Raw genomic sequence first — 22,376 nt, 5'->3', positions numbered from 1 at the left:
CCGCCAGCCCTGCCCCGCGCCCTGCGCAGCCGCGCCCCGCCCTCTCGGGCCGCGCTGCGGGGGGCGGTGCTGCGGGGGCACCGCCGGGGGGCCCCCCCTGCGGCCCGCGGGCTCACGCTGCCCCGGGGGGGGGGGAGGCAGGTGTGGGCGCAGCCGCTCGGGGGGGCTGGGGGGCCAGGCAGCTTTTAGCCCTTTAGGGCTGTTGAGAGAAACCTGTCACCACCCCCCCTTCCCCGGTGCACCTGCTGCTGCGCCGAGCCTGCGCCCGGGGATCGCCCGCGAGGGAGTCCAGCCTGGCGGGCTGGGCTGCCATCTGCTAGGTGCCTAGGCACGGGGGTCCGTCCAGCCGCTCTGGGCCGCGGCTCGCCATGTCCGTCTCACGAGCCATTTTTATTATAGCAGCCGGAAAGCCGCCAGCGAAGTGCGGGTCCCGTTGTGCTCGGGGCTTTACCAACACGCCGGGTCCCGCGGATCCCCCTTCCCCGCATTGTGCTTCGCGCGCGTGAATAGCTCCCTTGCAATCAGCTGGGCAGGACTGCCTACAGCCTGAGAGTTAAGGACATGCTGTGTAAGGTTGGAGGTCCCTGCAACGGGCCCCGCAATCTAAGGCTCTGATCCTGCAAACATGGATCAGGTGAGTAGTCCCATTGGTAGCAATGGTGCTATTCATGTTAGTGAAGTTACTCGCATACATAAATGTTTGGCTCTCAGAAGACCAGGACATAAAGAGGGTGGGAGGAAAGTCATTCAGATCATACACATGTTATACCTACATTATAGGTATATATGTACTGTAGTTATTTATCAGAGGGGTAGCCGTGTTAGTCTGAATCTGTAAAAAGCAACAGAGGGTTGCAAGACGTCTGAAGAAGTGAGGTTCTTACCCACCGAAGCTTATGCTCCCAATACTTCTGTTAGTCTTAAAGGTGCCACAGGACCCTCTGTTGCTTTTTGTAGTTATTTAGTAAACATTACATACCTTTCTTATACATTATATATAATTTATACACTTTATATCTACATATTTATATATAGTAGTTATTTAGTAAACATTACATACCTTTCTTATACATTACATTTTATCATGCATTATTTGCTGCATATTGTGCTGTATATTAATTTTCTTTTTTGTAGACTGTAGACTATAGACAGTTATACTACTTAAGGCTCTATTATACCACATTCCTTGTACATCAAAAGCTTCTTTTGACTTTGGATACACAAGGAATACATAATTGGGCACTTGTGCAATTTAAACCATATGTCATACACTCTTTGTGATGCATTGATATACCTCATTCTGTGTCTCTAGTAGAATGGAGACAGGATTTAGCTTCTTATGTGTTGTATCCTCCAGACTCCTGCAGGGAATGATCTTGACTCTTATATTTTTGCAATCTCCTTTGAGGGTAGTGCTTGTTGTTGATGTTGGGTGTTTTGGTTTGGATTTTTGTTCACTTGGTGATGATTCATTGCATGTTCCTTGTCCTCCAACGTTATGGTGTTTCACGTCATCTTGTGCCCTTTTGCTCACATGATGCTTTTGACTCTAACTTTTTATTTTTACACTATCAAGAATTTATGAATGAAAAGGTGGGGGAGTCAATCTGTGCAGTGGCTGAGTCAGCCGGTGGAAAATCAAACCAAGGAGGGAGTTTGTGCAATTACATATCACATTTACAAATATGGTTTCATTCAGCCTCACATGCTGCTCCTGTTACTACTAATAAAATTCTGGTTTCTCAAACTGGTCTGGGAACCTTGTTTTGTCTTCCTGGGGTTTTACTCCAATTCCTCAGTATCCGTTTTATTACAGCCTGTTCTTTTCCTTGTTTTTTTTTTTATTTAAATATTTCACTGAATGCATGCTAATTACAGTAAGAATTTATTAACATGAATGCACATCCTACACCCTTCTTTGTTCATAGTATTTGACGTGCAAGGGAATGACAGTTTATTTACCAGAAGCAATTTAATTTTTCCTTACATACTGGTAAGTTTTTCTAGTTATTTAACTTTTCTCTAAATTCTATCCTTGTTTGTTTCTTAATCCTCTCCTGAACTATTTTGCAATGGTGTTGTGATAATTTTGGAGGAGCAGGAACTCCGATGTTGAAATATTTTAATAGAGCCTAGGAACATAAGGGGGCACTGGGACAAAGGCTGCTTTAGCCATAATGAGGTCCAGGGGCACTTTCCTGACATGTATTGGCACTGTTTGGACTGTAACGGGGAAGAAAAAAGGGAGGCAGCATGAAAGCATTTTGAAGCCAATAAAACAGGGACATTAATCGTTCTTCTTCCCTTTGGTCTCTTCTTTTATGTCCTATTTGAGATCAGGAGATTATTCTCCATCTCTTTTTTTAATCTCCTGCACTTCCTGGTGCGGGAATCAGCCCTCCTTGTAGTAGCAGTGCCTCCTCTCTGTGACTGTCAAAAGTGCTCTTCTGGCAGGATATGTTTTCTCCAGCCCATTCTCTCTTCCATTTCCTCAGCTTCTTACCTTTCTTTCTTTTTCTCCCATCTCCTCTCTCTTGCTTCTCATCCATTGTTTCTCTCTTCTTCCATCCCACCTAATTGTAGGCAGGGCAGGCACCAGGCACCCAAGCANCAGAAGACCAGGACATAAAGAGGGTGGGAGGAAAGTCATTCAGATCATACACATGTTATACCTACATTATAGGTATATATGTACTGTAGTTATTTATCAGAGGGGTAGCCCTGTTAGTCTGAATCTGTAAAAAGCAACAGAGGGTTGCAAGACGTCTGAAGAAGTGAGGTTCTTACCCACCGAAGCTTATGCTCCCAATACTTCTGTTAGTCTTAAAGGTGCCACAGGACCCTCTGTTGCTTTTTGTAGTTATTTAGTAAACATTACATACCTTTCTTATACATTATATATAATTTACACACTTTATATCTACATATTTATGTATTGTAGTTATTTAGTAAACATTACATACCTTTCTTATACGTTACATTTTATCATGCATTATTTGCTGCATATTGTGCTGTATATTAATTATCTTTTTTGTAGACTGTAGACTATAGACAGTTATACCACATTCCTTGTACATCAAAAGCTTCTTTTGACTTTGGATACACAAGGAATACATAATTGGGCACTTGTGCAATTTAAACCATATGTCATACACTCTTTGTGATGCATTGATATACCTCATTCTGTGTCTCTAGTAGAATGGAGACAGGATTTAGCTTCTTATGTGTTGTATCCTCCAGACTCCTGCAGGGAATGATCTTGACTCTTATATTTTTGCAATCTCCTTTGAGGGTAGTGCTTGTTGTTGATGTTGGGTGTTTTGGTTTGGATTTTTGTTCACTTGGTGATGATTCATTGCATGTTCCTTGTCCTCCAACGTTATGGTGTTTCACGTCATCTTGTGCCCTTTTGCTCACATGATGCTTTTGACTCTAACTTTTTATTTTTACACTATCAAGAATTTATGAATGAAAAGGTGGGGGAGTCAATCTGTGCAGTGGCTGAGTCAGCCGGTGGAAAATCAAACCAAGGAGGGAGTTTGTGCAATTACATATCACATTTACAAATATGGTTTCATTCAGCCTCACATGCTGCTCCTGTTACTACTAATAAAATTCTGGTTTCTCAAACTGGTCTGGGAACCTTGTTTTGTTTTCCTGGGGTTTTACTCCAATTCCTCAGTATCCGTTTTATTACAGCCTGTTCTTTTCCTTGTTTTTTTTTTTTATTTAAATATTTCACTGAATGCATGCTAATTACAGTAAGAATTTATTAACATGAATGCACATCCTACACCCTTCTTTGTTCATAGTATTTGACGTGCAAGGGAATGACAGTTTATTTACCAGAAGCAATTTAATTTTTCCTTACATACTGGTAAGTTTTTCTAGTTATTTAACTTTTCTCTAAATTCTATCCTTGTTTGTTTCTTAATCCTCTCCTGAACTATTTTGCAATGGTGTTGTGATAATTTTGGAGGAGCAGGAACTCCGATGTTGAAATATTTTAATAGAGCCTAGGAACATAAGGGGGCACTGGGACAAAGGCTGCTTTAGCCATAATGAGGTCCAGGGGCACTTTCCTGACATGTATTGGCACTGTTTGGACTGTAACGGGGAAGAAAAAAGGGAGGCAGCATGAAAGCATTTTGAAGCCAATAAAACAGGGACATTAATCGTTCTTCTTCCCTTTGGTCTCTTCTTTTATGTCCTATTTGAGATCAGGAGATTATTCTCCATCTCTTTTTTTAATCTCCTGCACTTCCTGGTGCGGGAATCAGCCCTCCTTGTAGTAGCAGTGCCTCCTCTCTGTGACTGTCAAAAGTGCTCTTCTGGCAGGATATGTTTTCTCCAGCCCATTCTCTCTTCCATTTCCTCAGCTTCTTACCTTTCTTTCTTTTTCTCCCATCTCCTCTCTCTTGCTTCTCATCCATTGTTTCTCTCTTCTTCCATCCCACCTAATTGTAGGCAGGGCAGGCACCAGGCACCCAAGCACATGCTTGGGGCGGCACCCGGTAAGGGGTGGCGGGGGGAGCGCGGCGCGGCATTCCGCGGGGGTGGGGCACTCCAGCGGCGCGGCGCTCGGCGGGGGGGCGGCACGGGGCTCGGCGCTGGGGGGGGGGGGGGGGCGGGGGGCGGGGGGGGGGCTCAGGGGTGGGCAGCAAAAAAGTTAGAGCCGGCCCTGATTGTAGGTCTGTTACCACAAACTCCCCCTTCTCTTCACATTTGCCCTCTTGTGCCTGCTCCCTCGTTCTCTAGCCCCCTTACTGTGTCCTCCCACTTCCTTCTTTTCTCCCTCTATCTATCCCTCTCTTTTACATTCCCCTTTGCTCTCTGCCCTCATTCATCCCACTTCACATGCCACAGTTTTTCCCTCTTTGTTCCCTAATTCCATGTCACAATTTGCCACTCTGTTCATCCCTTGCTTTCTTGCCCTTCCTCACCCCACTCCACCCTTTCCCCTGGTTTACACACCCACATTAATCCACTCCAGATCTTCCATTTCCCAGCTTTTGCATGGGTGCTGACTCACATTGCTAATCCAGTCCTATTGCATCTCCTGATCCACACTTCGTCATATTCTCAAGCACTCTGCTCCCTGCGCTGTCAGAAACTCTCGTATAGGTAAGTATCAGGTAGAGGGAGGAATAGAGAACACCGACTAGACTGAACGTTCTGGAAGATTCAGTCATGGACTTCTGAAAGTAGTATTTTGAGCCTACAGTAGGGAATGCTGTAGGGAAGAAAGGGGACTATCCTGCATCCCTCAGAAGTGCCAGAGGACTACTCTGGACCCGCCACACCCATGACTATGAGCATTGTCTCGCAACTTCTGATTGTTTTCTTTTGTCACTGGTTTCTTTTGGGTTGAATTCTTTAACCCTTTAGATGAACAGGATACCGTCAACTTAACAAAAATCACACTGCTGTTTGAACACTTTTAGCTGCTATTTTCAGAGTAGCAGCCGTGTTAGTCTGTATCCGCAAAAAGAACAGGAGTACTTGTGGCACCTTAGAGACTAACAAATTTATTTGAGCTACTATTGTTACAAGTAACACCGAAGAGTACTAGGACTGAAATAAGTAAGAGGGGGGAAGTATGTTTCTCTTGCCTCTGTCCCTGGTTTGCTTTTTTTGTACATTAGGCAGCATGTTTTGTAGTCATTGTTAGTGTTTCCCCTCTTCAGTCATTGAGGCTCAGATCCTGTAAAGAACTCCGTGAGGGTGCAAGGTCTGCCTCTATGGAGGTAATTGCGGGACTGGGACCTTAGCTAGTCAGTTTCCCTGGTTTCCATACAGCAGCTTGTGAGGGAAAAAAATAGGAAGATGTGATTGTGGAACCATATGTATCATTTGGGGGTGGGGGTGCTGAGGGGCAGATGTGTGCTGCCGGAAAGCTACAGTAGACAGTGTCCTTTAACTCAGTGTGCACTGAGGGCTAAAGCCAAGTGTTAGGTTTGGATCTTTAATAATAAAAAATCTGATTAACAATTTAACTGTCTTCTCCTTTTAAAAAAACAAACAAACAAACAAACAAAAAAACACGAGCAATTGGCTGGAGTCAAAACAGTTCCATCCCACAGTATCCACCTCCACTTTTTGGCAGCTTACCTGAGTCAGAAAGAGAGTGGGACAATTTATATGCCTCCTACAGCAACTCAACATTTTCCTTTGTGGTGAGTGTTAATCATCACCCTTATCATGTCATTTCACAGACCCTCTTTAAGATATGATCTGTCAGGGTTGAATATTTTATCTTCCTAAATACCTCTGGCACTACATGTTAAAAAGTTTATCTAAATCTATAACAAATTTGCAAGTGTTCCTTGTAATAAATACATTATGCTGCTGTTATTTATTGAGCATTGGCAGTTTGCTTATCCTTGTACAAACATAAAAGCTACAATATAACTATCACAAAGAGCTTAACATTGAAATGAGACATGACATTTCAGAAATATGATACATAAGTTGGAAGGTCAGTCTCAAAATGATGCAGAGGATCACACCAAAAGACCTAGTGAAAGAAATGTATGTTGAGGAAGGAGGTCATTTGGAGTTAGCAGAGGGTGGTTCAAGCATAAGGGTTTGCAGGAAGAAGATATAAAGATGAGAGTGAGAAAAAGATACAAATATATCAGTAAGGTGGAGGCTTGGGAGGAACATCCAGTAGGCATTGGGAGGAAGATTAAGAGGAACTGAGTACAGAAATGAAGGGAGTTATATTGAGTCCCAAGAATATTGTATTTGACATGGAAGGTGAGAGGAAGCCAGAGAAGGGAAGAGGAAGGCTTTAGCAGCATTTTGTCACTGGAATGGGGTGAAATGAGATGCAGGGAGGCCATAGAGGAAGAAGTTGCAGGAGCTGAAGCTATTTTGAAGTTGAAAAAAAGGCTTAGCCATAGAGAAGACAGATTTTATAAATGTTGTTTATTACTCTGAAATAAAGTTAGGCAAGTAAAAGGCTATCCATGAAGGTGGAGTGGGGGAGTTCATATCAACATAATGTTACAAGCTTGGCTGAAGGGAATGGAGAGTTACCTACAAAGACAGAAAGGAGGGGAAGACGAGGTTAGTTGCCAACATGTTGAGTTTGAGGGGTGATAGGACATCTAAGTGGAGATGCTGGAGAGGCAGTGGAAGATCCGAGCACCGCCAGCCCCAGCCCCGCACCGCCGGCCCCTGGCTGAGCACCGCCGGCCCCGGCCAAGCACCACCTGCCCCGCACCGCCGGCCCCTGCCCCCGGCCAAGCACTGCCGGCCCCGGTCCCAGCCCCTGGCCCCCGGCCCTGCACCGCTGGCCCCAGCCGAGCACCACTGGCCCCGGCCCAGCCGCCGGCCCCCAGCCCTGCACCGCCAGCCCCGGCTGAGCACCGCCGGCCCGGCCCTGGCACCCGGCCAAGCACCGCCGGCCCCAGCCCCCAGCCAAGCACCGCCGGCCCCAGTGGCCCTGGCCGAGCACTGCGGCCCCAGCGGCTCTGGCCCCCGGCCGAGCACCGTTGGGCCCTCCCTCCCTATTTTCCCAGACATGTCCGGCTTTTTGGGATTTCCTCCCGGACGGGGATTTGAGGCCCAAAAAGCCGGACATGTCCGGGAAAATTCGGACATATGGTAACCCTATATTATAAGCATTAAAATAGGTCTTTACTGCATATTGAAAATACAGGAAGAAATGCAGCAGCCACCTTATCTCCCCCTGCTCCTTAAAAAAAAAAGATTATGTGCATATTCAGGCCCTCTGCTGACTATTACTCTTAGGCCTTGGCTACACTTACCCGCTAGTTCGACAGCTGGAAATCGAACTTCTGGGTTCGACTTATCGCGTCTAGTCTGGACGCGATAAGTCGAACCCGGAAGTGCTCGCCGTCGACTGCGGTACTCCAGCTCGCCGAGAGGAGTACCGCGGAGTCGACGGGGGAGCCTGCCTGCCGCGTGTGGACCAAGGTAAGTTCGAACTAATTCGAACTAAGGTACTTCGAACTTCAGCTACGTTATTCACGTAGCTGAAGTTGCGTACCTTAGTTCGAATTAGGGGGGTAGTGTAGACCTGGCCTTATTATTAAATGAGCATAATCAATGAGGGAGAGAAGTCAGCGTGAGGAGATAGATTTAGGAGTCATTAGTGTAGAGGTGGTAGCTGAACCCATGGCATGAATGAGCTCACCCAGGAGTGAGTACAGAGAAAGAGGAGATGGGGATGAAGAACACAATACTAGGATACATCAACAGAGCGTGGGAATGAAGGGGGAAAGGCAATCTCCAATGGATATGATGAAGGAGCCGATGTGAAGAGCATAGTCATGAGAACAAGTGGCAGAGGTGGGAGTGATTAACTGTTTAAAATGAGACATAGTACTGTCAGATACACAAAAGCAAGTTGTAGATGATAGAGCTCTCACTGGCTCAGTCAAGGACAGTTGGTTGCTCTTAACTCACATGTTAGAGCTGCTGCTTTTGAACTAAGAAAGTCCTAGTTTGAGCCTAAATTGCAGTAATTTTCAAGGTGAACTCAGTTATTGGTAGTCTGCTCCTAGTTTCTAGCCACCAATTAGAAGTCAGTCAGGAACTACCATCACCCCTCTTGCATCACATATTTTTCCACCTGCTCATAACCAATATCATAGCCAATGAGGTTAACCCGAGGCGTGATTATTGCTAGTTGAAAACTTTGATCTCTAGCATAGTGGTTGCAGTGACGGAGACTGTCTCAGGTTCAGAGCTCAGGCATGCATTCCAACTTAGACTGTAAACAGTTTGGGACAGGGAATTTTTGTTTTGTGTCTGTATGGCATCTATCACAATGGAGTCCTGGACAATGACTGGAGCTCCTAGGGACTACTGCAGTACAAATAAATAAAATATGCATGCATGTTAATTTGGCAATCTACACTCTTGCTCATCAATTTAGCTGATGTAGTTCCAATGGTCAGACCCCTCACCTAAGGCTGTATAGCTACTTAATAACATTGAGCATTGGCATTATGAAGAGTCCTTTGATTTTGATTACACGTTAGCATTTATAATAGGTATTATAAGAATAACTGAACAGTAAAGTGAGAAGTAGCATGAGGGAACTCAACATATTGACAACATCCCTTTAAATACTGTAGTTCTGAGATAACCTTAAATCCAATATTTCACCCAAACTGGGGGCAGTGTGATCTAGTGGTAAGAGCAGGTTATGGGAGTCAATAGTCTTGCATTCTATTCCTGTTATTACTGACATGCTGTGTGACATGAGGAAGGCCACTTAAGTCCACTGTCTCTTAGTTTCCCCATCTGTAAAATGGGTTGTTATAATATTTATTCTCCTTTTTAAAGTACTTGGAGATATTTGCGTGAAAGTTGATATGTAAGTGCCAAGTATTATTAACAACGTATACATTAAAATTATCATTACTTTTTCAAAGCTCAGTTGTAATACTGAATGAAATCTCATGATCTCTACCAATCTCTTCCACGTAGTTTCTGGCAGAGTATGTAATAATTTTGAGTTTGTACCCATTTACTTCTTTTCTACTTCAGCCCAGAATGCCTGAGTTTAAATTTTATGCTCTGAGGCAGCCACAGTTTACAGTAATGATAAAGAAGCCTTCACTTATTCCAGACCTTTTTGTTAATAGCAAACACTCTGCTAATCTTTCCCGAGTCTTCTGAAATGTAGAGAGGGCTGTATAGTTTTGGGTAAGGTAACCTGAAAAATAAAACCTGATTTTAAAGTTATTCATTTAAAAGAAATTTCTCTCATGATTTATTACTGTTTATTACTGGTGTACAATCTTCAAAGGGAACACCCTTTTATATCAATAAGAATTCCCTGCATAGAATAAGCGGTTCATGGTATTTATTGCCCAATTGGCATCTTATTTGATTGTGTGTGCATGTGTCACATGTACCCACATGACATTAAGACAGTGTAAAAGTCTTTCTATGCTGTGCTTTCCACGATTACAGAGAACTGAACTCTCCATTACAACAAAGCATTAGCTCTGTTGTGGGCACTACAATAATTGCAACTTCTCTAGGCTGCCTTAGTGGCAGTATAGGTGTGATCTTTGCCCTTATTCTTCTATCTGGTTTGGTAACAGATAGCTGTAAATAGAGCCCTGAGTTTTTCGCAAGTGTGAAATAAAATGAAAACAACCCATAAACTTAAAAACAAAAACAAAAAAAACTTACCCCACATTGGCTGCTCCTGTCCTATGGGTCTGGGCCCGGCTCCACACTCTGGGTGTTGTGACCTGGTGCACGGAATTGCAGCATTGCTTAGCTTTGGCCTGGCTGCTTCTCTATCATGTCAGGGCTTCCAGGCCAAATCTGCGTGAGTGGTGCTGCAACCCCATGTGGCAGGTCACAATGCCCAGAGTGGGGAGCCCAGACCAGCCCCGTGGGACAGAAGCCACCCCTGTGCATTGGGCTCACTCTGCAATGCCCCCAGGCCTCCCACACACATCCCTGGAGTCAGGATCAAACACCCCACCCCCTGGGCCTCCCACATGAACACCCAGTGGCAGGACCTGACACTTTGGGCCTCCAACAATAAAACAAAATAAAGCCTAATTAAAATAAAACTGAAAAATTATACAAATTAAAAAGAATGTCATAGGGCTTTAGCTATGAAGGCTCTATTACAGGAGGTTTTTAGATCCATGCATATTTCACCCAGTCCAACTGGTGTGACCACAGTAAGTATTTCGGATGAGGCCAGAGCAGCATAAAAGGGCACTAAAAGCCTCAGTTTGGCTGGAGGAAGATTGCCCTGGCACAAGCACTGTGGAAGACAGCCACTAGAATATCTTCCAGGGGCCCCCTACCAAGCCTTGGCTGGGGCCAGAAGGGACATGTCAGGGATAGCACCACAACTCCTGTGTTGTGGAAATTCCTATGAGGGAGCCTGAAGAGCTGGCTGAATCAGGCCCCCAGGTAACTTAAAGCTGCCTTAATCTCCCCTCCTATGCCTCATAGGTTGCAAGTTCTGGGTTGTGCCTTTTTCCCCCTATATATTTGGACAAGGCTGACAATATATTTTTTCATCACCAATGTAAAATATAACATTGGACTTCAGTCGTCCTTCCATTACGAAAAGACATAATTAATAGTTCATATAAATGGTATAATAATAATAAGCCTAGGGGACCTATACCACTTATTTGTACTATTGGTGGCACCGAGAAACCAGGGCCCCGTTGTACGAGGTGCTGAACAAACATAAGAAAGGGAGTTGGAGTATATTCTTTTACTTTCCCCAATGACTGTAAATAGTTAAAAATATAGTGTGATTTATAAGAGCCTTGGTGTTGATACTTTAGCAGTGTGGAAGCAGAGAAAGAACTGACAGGACAGTTCTTTCTCTGCTTCCACAGCAGGAAAAGTGCCTATTTTTCAATTCTCTGATATTTAATAACAGTAGAACTGGGTATTATGTAATAAGTGAGAGAATAACTTGTTAATATGTATGATGTTGTAGATATTATTCCAGAAGCTGGTTACCTATTCACATCCATTTTCATCCTTCAGATTGGCATCTCTGTAGGTTTTGTAAATGCTAAAGAAGATTTATACAGGCTTGGGCACTATTATACGGTTGCTGAGCTACTGGGATGCTTTCTTTTCTTTTTTCACAAATCTAGATTGCTGCAGCTCTGTTTGAGGTCATCTCCCTAAAAGAGGTTGGCAGACTGTAAGACCTGTCTGAGAATGCAGGACTCCTCTGCTAAATCACCTTATGGGCAGGTGCTAAACCCTGCATTAAGATTTATGGTAATTACTACTGACAGGTTAGCAGGTGAATCTAGTTAGCTCCTGCCAGGATATAAATGGGTTAGGAGCCTCCCCCTAGGTAAAGGGATCTAGGACAAAGGAGAGCAATCCCAGAAATGGTGAAATGTAGAATAGCAGGTTCTGTTGTGATAATTTAATTTACTAATAACACCAAACTGGAGTGAGTTTGGACCATAACTCAGGGTCTGTGTGCTTTGTGAAGTATGGGTTAGGGACTCCGCCTATGCACACTCCCCTTAATGTAAATCCATCTTTGTTTTGAATGCTTCAGGACTGGCCTGAGTAGTGAGGGTTCTCCAAGTGTAATAGAATACCATACATCTTGAAGCCTTGGATCTCCTTTGGGGAGAACTAACTGAGTGTTGATTTCAAGCTTCTGCTATGTACCATACTAGAAGTACTCTTAAAACATTTTATGTGTATTGATCTGTGTGTGACAGGTTGCCCCCCTTCAAGGTGCCACCTGATGTGTTGAGATACCACTAAGCCCACCTGTTCTGCCAGCATGGGCCCCCTTTAACATGTCTTGCGAAACCAGGCTCTTAAGCCTCCTCTAGTGCACATACAGGCAGGGCCACACTCAGCTACAGAAAGACACAGACACTAAGATCAGCTCTGGGAAGATTCAGCTTAAGGGGCTTGCCCCAGCACTCAGGCACCTACCTCCCTTGGAGTACAAACCCAAATGTATATTGTCTTGCTCTGTATAGAAAAATCTGCACAGCACAAGCTCATAAAAATTTACCGTCTTCCTCAACGTGAAGAGAGATATGCACTCCTTCTTGCTCTCCCCATTAGAAATTGCACAAAATGGGTTTAATAACAAAACAAATTTATTAACTATAAAAGACAGACTTTAAGTGGTTAAAGGGATAGCAAACAGAACAAAGCAGATTACTATGCAAAAAAACCCACGCAAACTAAGTTTGATTCACTAAAGAAATTGGCTACAAATAGTAATTTCTCACCCTAAAAGTTGTTTCAGGCAGATTAGAGAGATTTTTGAAAGCCAGCTGCATTGGCCTGCAGCTTGAAACTTCAGGAATTATTATTCACTGGCTAGACAACCTTCCAGACTGGGCTCAACTCTTCTTCCCCCAGTTCAGATCTTGCTTCCAGGTGTTTCCCAGTGTCTCTTTGGGTCGGAAGGCAGAGGAGAACCACGATCATGTCACTCCCCTGCCTTATATAGCTTTTGTGTATGGTGGGAACCCTTTGTCTTCCAGTGGAAAAAGCACTGGCATTCAAGGGGGGCGGGGGTCCAGTACCAGGTGGCTCAGTCACATGTCTCTGCAGGGCTGTGGCAGCCATTACTTGCAGGCTGTTTGGAGGGTCCACGGGAAGACGAAGCTCTTTCACAGTCTGTTGTCTTTACTGCTGGGCCATCAGCCCTGTCTGGCTTTTCCATTGTTATATCTGAAGGGCTAGTTGTGGGTGTCACCCAAAGTAGCACATTTGAAATGCAGATACATGGTCAATATTCCTAACTTTAGATACAGAAATGATGCATGCAATATAAATTTCACATTCAGTAAATTATAACCTTTCCAATGATACCTTACATGAGCCATCTTGCATAAAGTATCTCTTAGTTATGTCATATTCACAACAGTATTTCTAAGAAGAATATGGGGTGTAACATCACACTGTGGAAAACATTAATTCTTCTTTTTAGCATGTATTAGCCTTTAGTCAAGCTATGCATGATAATGAGCTTCCAAAATGGACACTGATAGTGTTATTAATGTGCAGCTAAATATAATTTTTAAAAAGGACTTTTTTTAAATGCTCTTCTTTATAATAACAAAATTTTCAAAGAATACAGCTCGGTTTTCAAAGGTGCTGGACATTCCAAATTCCAGCTGAAGTTTAAGGTGAGTCCACCATCTCTGAAAAATCAGACCCCTGCGGCTCAGTCTAAGTTAAACATTAATTATTTTCAATAGCCATCATAAAGACAACAGTATTTAGCCTACTGAGAAAAGCTTTTCTTCTACCAATAGTGTGCTTTTCTATTAGCCAAACATTTATTTCTCCATGTGTTATAAGTGGGACTGAACTTTACTTTCTCTTGTTTAAGAATTCAAATTATACATCCTGTATGCAGCACCGTATGACACTCAAATATCTTTGCTTGTGCATTTGCTAGGATGTCACCATAGCCCTGAGAATAGTTTGCAGCTCTGGCAGAAGGAACACGAAACATTGTTTTTATGGGCCTCACAAATATAACTATTCTGGTATTTAAGATATGTATGTTTTCCCCAAACTACAAACAAATACTGAGATAGGAAAACGTACACAAGTATAAGCACAATCATGTGGCGGGGGACAAACACCTCTGGCTATAATAAATAATAAAATTGGTTTCTTATAGGTTACATAGGATTTGTGCAAGTATTATACAGGCTGGCAGCAACTCAGAAATCCTTAGTTGTTGCCAGCCTATGTAACACTCGCATATATTTAACTCTAGGGCAGGTAATTTTCTAATCTTCTCACGATCAAATACATCGGGTTAGAATCAATAGGAACTGCATTCATTTACCCAAACATAGAATTTAGCTATCAGTGATTAAATGATCACTTTGTGAAAAATGCCATATTTCAAATACAGTGGATTCTTCCTACTAGATTTTTTTTTTTTTTTTTTAATTATGGTCTGTTAAAAAGGAGGCCTAGAAAGAGAAGATGAGAAGGATTGATATCTACCAATCCCCATGCTCCTTTGCAGGAAATTAGTCATTTGGGATAAGCTCATCTTGTCCTAATAAATGGTCCCTATTCAGTGTTCCAAAAGAAGGCAAATATAACATCACCATTACTGTCTCTAACACTATATGACAGAGAAAATAATTCCTTCTGGTTTGAAATGTGGCAATCAGTTTTTGCATGTGAGCAAGCATCCCCTCGTGCATCACAATGAATCATCAGTATTGGAACACATTTATACCCTGAGATACACTTGAGATCCAAGTAATCTCAAAGTGTCCATTTCTTTTCTGGAATTCCTTTAATGTGAGTCCTAACAGTACCTGTTAGGGTTAGAGAATTCCAAAAATTGAGTACCTTTAAGAAAGAATACTTTGTATCATAAGAAGGAATGGATTGAAGTTTGCAGTAATACAGTATTCCAATAATAGCCTTGTCACTTGATGGCGGTCTGACCATTTCTAAACTGCATTTTACAAACGTTTTGTCTGTGCTTTTATAAATCTTTCTGAACAGATGAAAGAGCCCATTACGACAAGCTTTTATTTTCTTTCCATGGGAACATACTGTAATTTGCAGCCCTTCTTTGTGCTTGGGAGATGGTAACACAAAGAGTAGCAGCAAATTTCAATTTAAGTTCCTTGACATGTAGGATTAAAGCCAGATTTGCTTGATTTGATTCTGCAAGAGGAATTAAAGAAAGGAGAATTAATTGGACAGAACTAACAAAACAATTTGGATGTAAAGAGCTGAGTAAATGACAGTGTCCAAATGGCTTTTATTTACTCTAGCAAGGACTAAAATAGCTTGTCAAAAATTTAACAAATATCAGGAGCATTCAAACTCTAATAAAGTTTGAAGGCTAAGATCTCATGTTTCTCCCAAATGTGCTCATTTTTTTTCTTATCAAAAACTCAAAAAAACAAAGTAATATTTATGCCAATATAACCTGTTAGGTTCATTAATATATTATGACTGGCGATCAACTGTGGATTTAGAATGGGCTATGGAGCTGAACAGCTCGAGGTCACTGCTTTGAATCTGGTCCAGCCTGATAGGAATTGAAAAGCTGACAACTGTTTGGCTCCATATGTAAAAAGTGTTGGAGCTCATAGTCAAAATGAACCAATAAACTCCCTTCCTATCACAGTTGGTACTAGCTGGCACCTTGTTCTAATCACATCAGTGAAACCAAGAATGGAAAGGGCAGAGACACTGAAACACCATCTCAGCCCTTAAGATAGCTCTCTCCAGACAGAGCTGCAGCCAGGATTTACGGGTCTTAGGGAAGATGTAGATAGAAATAGGCTTTTCTGGGTTGACTCCTCATCCCATTTTAGACCCCATTGGTACCTAGATACTATAGTGATTTATGTTTTATTTAAAACAAATAAAAAAAAGATTTCTTCAACTTGTTTCCTTCCCCACTTTGCTTTCCCTCTTACCAGGAGAGCCAAAAGCATGTGAAGGATTTTCTTCACTTTGCTGAAGCAAATGACAATTGGCACAGAGCTGGACACATCTGACACCTTTTACCGATCTGCTGGTTGTCCTAGATGTGGAGGGCAGTAGCAGCCAACCTGCTCTTTAGAACTGGTTGGAAAATGGTTTTTACTCCGCAGAAGATTTTGATGAGAACTTTAAAAAGTCATTTTCATCAACAACAAAATTGCAAACCAAAATTTTTCAGCTGAAAACCAAACATTTCTATTCAGAAATTCTGCCTTGGTGCCTCCTGGGAGTTATAGTTTGCATGCGTCATGTCCCCATTCCTATGAGCTAGAAGGCTCTCTAGCTGGACTACATCTTCTATGATGCACCATGGTTTCCTCTTTTGGTGAATTATTGCGATGCACCATGGGAATCCCTGGCTATGGTGTGTTATGGGAAATGTAGTCTGGCTGGGGATATCAGCCCAAAGAGGAGAATGAGGGCATAAGTCACCCAAATTACAATTCCCAACAGACCTTGTGGCAGCATTTTGAAATAATTTTTTGGTTTGCAGCTAAAGACTGAAAAGTTTTCAGATGTTTTATTTTTTAATATGGTTTGATGGGATGTGCATACCCCACACTGGGCAGGGAAGGGTTAATCCCACATTATGGACAGAGGAAGTTCTGTCCCTCAGACCATACTGAGCATGCTCCAGATGCTGCACTAGTATAAAGGAGAGCAGCCCAGCTCGGTCTGGGCAGAACACCAAGGAGGAAGGATGCTTGATGGAGGCTCCAGCCCAGGAGCCGTTAGAGCCCTTGCCTGCGGGAGCCAGAGATCCCGAGACCTGGACTGGAGATCTGTTGCCATCGGAGTCCCAGGGAGTTACCTGTGCCGAGGAGCCCAGAGACCCTGATTCCTTATGGACTGCAGCTTCAGGAAGCCCGGTAGGCAGTGACCCAGAAAGAGTGAGTGAATGGTATCTCCCACCATTTTAAGGTCAGCATGTTGCAGTTGGATTCCCCACTGACCCATTGGCAGATCACTCTGATACTGTTAGAGCCCTAGGTTGGGACCCAGTGGAGTCAGGTGTACCTGGGTCCCCCAACCCCAGCCATCACCCCTTCTGTTGTTGGTCCCCCTGGATCTGGCCACTAGGCTACACAGTCCTGCACTCGAGGGCTAATGTATTGACTGACTACTAGGCCACACTGCCCTATACTTGAGGGCTACTATATTGACAGTGGCCACTAGGCCACACTGCCCCATACCTGAGGGTTGCTATAGTGATGCTGGCCACTAGCCATACTGCCCTGTACCTGAGAGTTGCTATATTGATGCTGCGCTGCATGCAAGGGCTGTGGTCTTGACTCTGGGCATTAGGCCATGCAGCCCAGAACCCAAGGGATGCTGCTTTGACTCTGACCCTTGGATCTCATCGTGCTGAGGCCCAAGACAGTCTGGTAGACAGTAACTGTGGTGTCAGCACACCTACTACCCACCCCCACAGGAGTCGGTGTGTGCATACACTGCCATACATGGAAACCAGAGAATTTTTGCAAAAATAAATAAAATTGTTTAATCTATAACCCAATTTTCAGTCAAACTGTTTCAATGGGAAATTTTCAGCTAGTCCTGGTGCTGTTGACTTTGTATCATACCAGTCTAGGCTTCCATCTGTCTCTGGTGTGCCTTGGGCAGCTGCTGGAAACGCTTATAGTGTCACTGGTAGCCCTTTCAGCCATTATAAGCATAAAATAAATAATGCTAACACCTAGGAACCCTCATCAAAGGTTAGGGTCCCATTGTGTAAGGCACTGTACAGACAAATTACAAGGAAGACAGTCCCTGTCCTAGAGAAATGATGATCTAGGGTGTTGGAGAGGACACATCAGAAAACCAAGGACAGGGTAGGAACTGAAAAGGTGAAGTAACAATTAAGCAAATAGAGTTTAGTTTAAAAACAGATGTCTGAGCTATGACTGGAACGAGTAAGATCCCACCCACAATATCCAGGAAAGGGGTTAAACAAGTTAATGGGGCAGTGTGTTTCCCATGCTCTACCTGGGTGGTAGACAATCTGGCATCTTTCAGGAGCACTGTGTTAGCTTTGAACCTGAGGCAGAGGTGGGAATAAAGATTAATAAATATGTAAAGAGCACATTAAAAAATGTGAAACATTCTTCTGGACCATGATTGTGATATTTTATGTCAAGAAGCCAATCCAAGAACAGGGGAAGGCACACTGTTATTTATTTTCTTGGAAAAATGCCTTCCCCTTGAGAAGAAATATTTCAGAGTTTCCAAACAAAAAAGAAAAGTGGAATGATTTTCCCCCCCCCAAGCTACTACTGAGAAAGAGGACCACAAAAGGTGAAAAATAAGTTGTTTGAGTAACCAGGTTTCACAGCATCTAAGTATGTCCAACATGTTGAGGGCCAGCACAGGATTTTAAACATCAAACTCCTCCGTTCCACATGAATTTTTCAAACATGTGTGACACTTGTAGACAAGGTGCCAGCTCTTGCCAAGGCTGTAGGAGTCAGCTGAGCACTGACATTCATAGCTGGAAACCAGACCAGCTCACCAGTATATTAGTATTGTTCAAGATAGGTATTAAACTTGTAAGGATGTGTTTAGTGTTTCGTCTCTATAAAACGCTTCTAAGTTGCTGCATACATTAATCTTATTGTAATGTCTGGATCCCATGCTATAAGGCAATATGTAAGTTTTACTTTATAACTGTAAAAAGGCTGCTCTGAACTTCAGAATCCAGGCAGGAGGAGTGGTCTCCCCCACCCACCCATCAAGAAGGGCTATCAAAACTAATTGGCCCATTGTGAGACAGGCAGAGGCCCTGGAGGTTTTCCGCCTTCCTCCGCAGCATGGGGCAGGGGTCGCTTGCTGGGCAGGGGTCGCTTGCTGGAGGATTCTCTGCGACTTGAAGTCTTTAAATCATGATTTGGGGACTTCAACAGCTGAATCAAGGGAGAGAATTATTCCAGGAGTGGGTGGGTCAGCTTTTGTGGCCTGCATCATGCGAGAGGTCAGACTAGATGATCATAATGGTCCCTTCTGACCTTAAAGTCTATGAGTCTGTCACAATACGAAGACTGGAATGATGGTCCTCTTACACCCATCAAGATGTTACATGCAAGAAAGCTAGTCCCTGTGGTCCTGATACTGCTCCAACGCTTCCGAAAGTGGAAGGACCCCCAGGTGGCATAGCTCCATCAAGGGCAGGTTGGGTACCCTTGTGCTGACTCCCCACATTCTGCCCTAACCCTGCATAGGGGACTAACACTGGTTTCTTCCAGGGCCCTTATTTTGGTCAAAAGATTTGGCCCTTAGGATCTACTGTAATGAGGAATTGTAGCCATTAGGATCTCTCATATAAATGGGGCGCTGGAGGCTGCTACCATCTGAAAGTGGTCAAGCAAACCCGACATGGTGCAGCCAGGTGTCTGCTCCACCAGAAAATACTGGCAACTTTTGATATACTTTGATGCAATGTGGTTCATTTCAACCATGTTGTATTTCTAAGCACAGCTTGGCCATTCTGTATAAATTTGTACATAATGAGACAAGTCTGGCCCAACGACCAAAAAGTCTGACAGGCATGGAGTGAAGGGCCATGCCTCCTCCCCTCCCAAAGACAGAGGGTGAACAAAAACTTACTAATCAAATACTTACCTGATTTGAGGTTTGTTTTTCTGTACTATAGTTCTGTGTGCGTGCATATACCTCTTGTTCCTCTTCTCTCTTGTGTTTGCTCTCTGTCCCCTTTAACATGCACTTTCAGCCCCATTCTCATCCGTCTCTTCTGCCCTCCGCAGAATTCAGCTCACAAGCCAAGTTCTGGTTGGAGCCTGTAAGAGTGCATGGCCATCCCTCCCTTTCAATCTCTGAGGAAGGCCACACCTCCTCACTGGCACACACCTGTGAGGGTGATCTAAAAAGGGGAATTAGCTGCTCCTAGTGTTCAGGGCCTGAGGCCAGGCAGAGCAATAAAGCTCAGTCAGGGCGGGGTAGCAAATAGTCTACGGGGCTCTGGCCTGTAACCAGGGCAGAGCAACAACATCTGGAAGCCCCAGGCCCTCAGGCAGGGGGTGAGCACCAACACAGTCTAATGTCATGGCTCAGCGGAAGGTACACTAACATGGGCCTCTTGGCCTAAAGTGGAGAGGCTGCTACCGCAGGCCCACCCGACTCCACCACATCCCAGCCAAGAGCCTTAACAGTGGCCAAGTGTTCCGCCATTGGGTCAGTGGGGGATCAGCCCACAACACACTGATCTTGTATCAGGCCAACATTCAACGAGACTGTCGTCTAATTTCCCTGGACTACTTCCTACATCCCTGGGGTTCGGTACCTCTTCGTTGTTGTCCTCCATCTCCCCAAGGTCGGTGGCCAACAGCAGCCACAGCAGCTTGTCGGGGTCTCAGTCAGCCATGAGGCAGTCGAAGCAGCTCCTTGGCGTCTCTGGCGGTCCTGGGAGTGCTAACCAGTCCTCAGTAAGGCCAGGGTCCTCTTCAGGCATCCAGCAGGATGCATCTGTCTCTCTTGGCAGCTCCAGTCCATCTGAGCTGCCAGCTGACGTTTTATACTCCCTCTTCTTGTACCACTCCTCTGCTTCCTGCAGGTGGGGCTTGGCCTTCCTAGATCTGTTGAGCAGGTGGCGGGTTGTGGTCCCTCCCTGTCAATCTCAGAGGGAGGCCTGCCTCCTCACTAAAGAACCCCAGCAATAGGTAGGTGTAGGGAAAGAATTTTTGCAGCAAAGACGGAGTAGTGTTGAGATTATACAACAGCAGGTTGGGGATGAAGCTGGAGACAAAGCAGGAGCAAAGGGCTTGAGCAGGCTTGCCTGCAATGGAGGTCTCTTAAGGATCCATTTACAATACAAAAACATCGAAGTCAGGAGACTAGGTTACAACATATTTGTCCCTTGACCCAGTAAAAAAACATAAGATTTGTAATGTAGATGTGGGATTTAACTGAATTCTAGTTATATGATTCAGTTAGGTCTTGGCTATGCTACAAATTAAAATGCTGTATCTGGGTCAGGGGACAACTGTATTGTACTGGAGTCACTTTGAAACTTGTTTTTGTCACGTAGATTGGTCCTTGTAGTGGTGTGCACATCACACCATCGAGAGCAGTCAGAGAAGGGAAAAGAAAACACAGGAATGTGGAAGAAAGGGGATCTGATCCCAAGGCCCACCAGAGAAATAAGTTCTATTACAACTATCATGTTCTTTGGCAGGGGTGTCTGCTGGTGACTCTCTTCTGATGTTTTGCGAACAGCTTCAGCCCATGTTTGCCAACGAGACTTCTGTGGGTTGTGGTTCAGCCATATGACCCTTGGAACTAGGATAAGTTCACATGAGTTTGGGTATCTGTGTAAAAAATTCCAGCTCTCATCTCTAGATTAGAAATGTTTGCAATGGGCCTTGGGAAACTTACCTCAGACTTCAGCAAGTCTTGTAACTCTCAATAAGATCAGTTATCAGAGGAAGAGACAGAATAGAGTTTGATATTATAATATACTTTTCAAGCATCTCGCAGTGTTCTACAAAGCAGAGAAATAGATGGCAGAATGTCAACAAATGTTTAGACAAATAGCACAGCTATTATTACCCAACTACAGCTCATAGCCTTGGGTTAGGCATTAGAACCTGTTCATCGGGAGAGGAAATATTGACCAGGACACTGGTTTATTTCATAATCTTTTCAAAATGTACCAGGGGTCTGCAATTTAAAACTAACAGAAGAGGACTTTGATTTAAGATTTTGTCTAAAGGACTGATTTCAATATATTAAAATTCTACTCTGTACTTGTCTGACAGTGGCAGGGAAGATGAGCAATAGAGATGTAAACTTTGTCATTGAAGTCCAGCTGTTTGATTACTTTCTTAGAGCCCTGAGAAGAGGGCCAGAAAGGATTACACAACTAGCAGACTAATTGACCCGGATTCAACCTTTAGAGACATATTAGTAAATAATGTTTGTGGTTTTGTGTGTTTACATATAAATTGTTAGAGATTGACAATGTAACCAAACGGTTCCTGTCTATCACTGTATTCTGTTAATTCAGAGATCAAAAAGGCTGTTCACATTTAAATTAACTTTGAATGTAGTGATATCACGGTCTTAATTTCTCTTTGAAGTATGTAATAAACTACCTGTAAATGGCAGGAGATAGGCAATTGCCTTATGTTAATCCATGTAGCTAATTACCGGTGATGCTTAGGAAACAGGAGGTTACTTCAAAGCTAGGATAATTGCCTCTTGTTCACCCAAGAACTGCACACTGTCAAGAGACTATCATGGCCTGCCAGTGATCTATATAATGAAATCCTGGGCCCTGATCCTTTCATCTCAGATCTGCTTAAGCTTCATCAGGGGAAGTTTGAGTTGCAAGACTGAGATTTCCAGTTCTATTCTGGATC

At 43.7% G+C, this 22,376-nt stretch overlaps 1 long non-coding RNA gene and 1 pseudogene across 1 annotated transcript; both read left to right on the top strand.

Moving 5' to 3' along the window:
• The first annotated feature begins 185 nt into the window (after positions 1–185).
• Positions 186–21,293, top strand: LOC117875726. The gene is made up of 3 exons (XR_004645339.1): positions 186–634; positions 15,942–16,874; positions 21,191–21,293. It is a non-coding gene; the product is annotated as an uncharacterized LOC117875726 (long non-coding RNA).
• Positions 8,597–8,787, top strand: LOC117871433 (annotated as a pseudogene).
• Positions 21,294–22,376: the final 1,083 nt, after the last annotated feature.

Source organism: Trachemys scripta, chromosome 1 (genome assembly GCF_013100865.1).
Source record: "Trachemys scripta elegans isolate TJP31775 chromosome 1, CAS_Tse_1.0, whole genome shotgun sequence".
NCBI classification, from domain to species: Eukaryota; Metazoa; Chordata; order Testudines; family Emydidae; genus Trachemys; species Trachemys scripta.
This window is presented reverse-complemented; position numbering and strand designations above follow the sequence as displayed.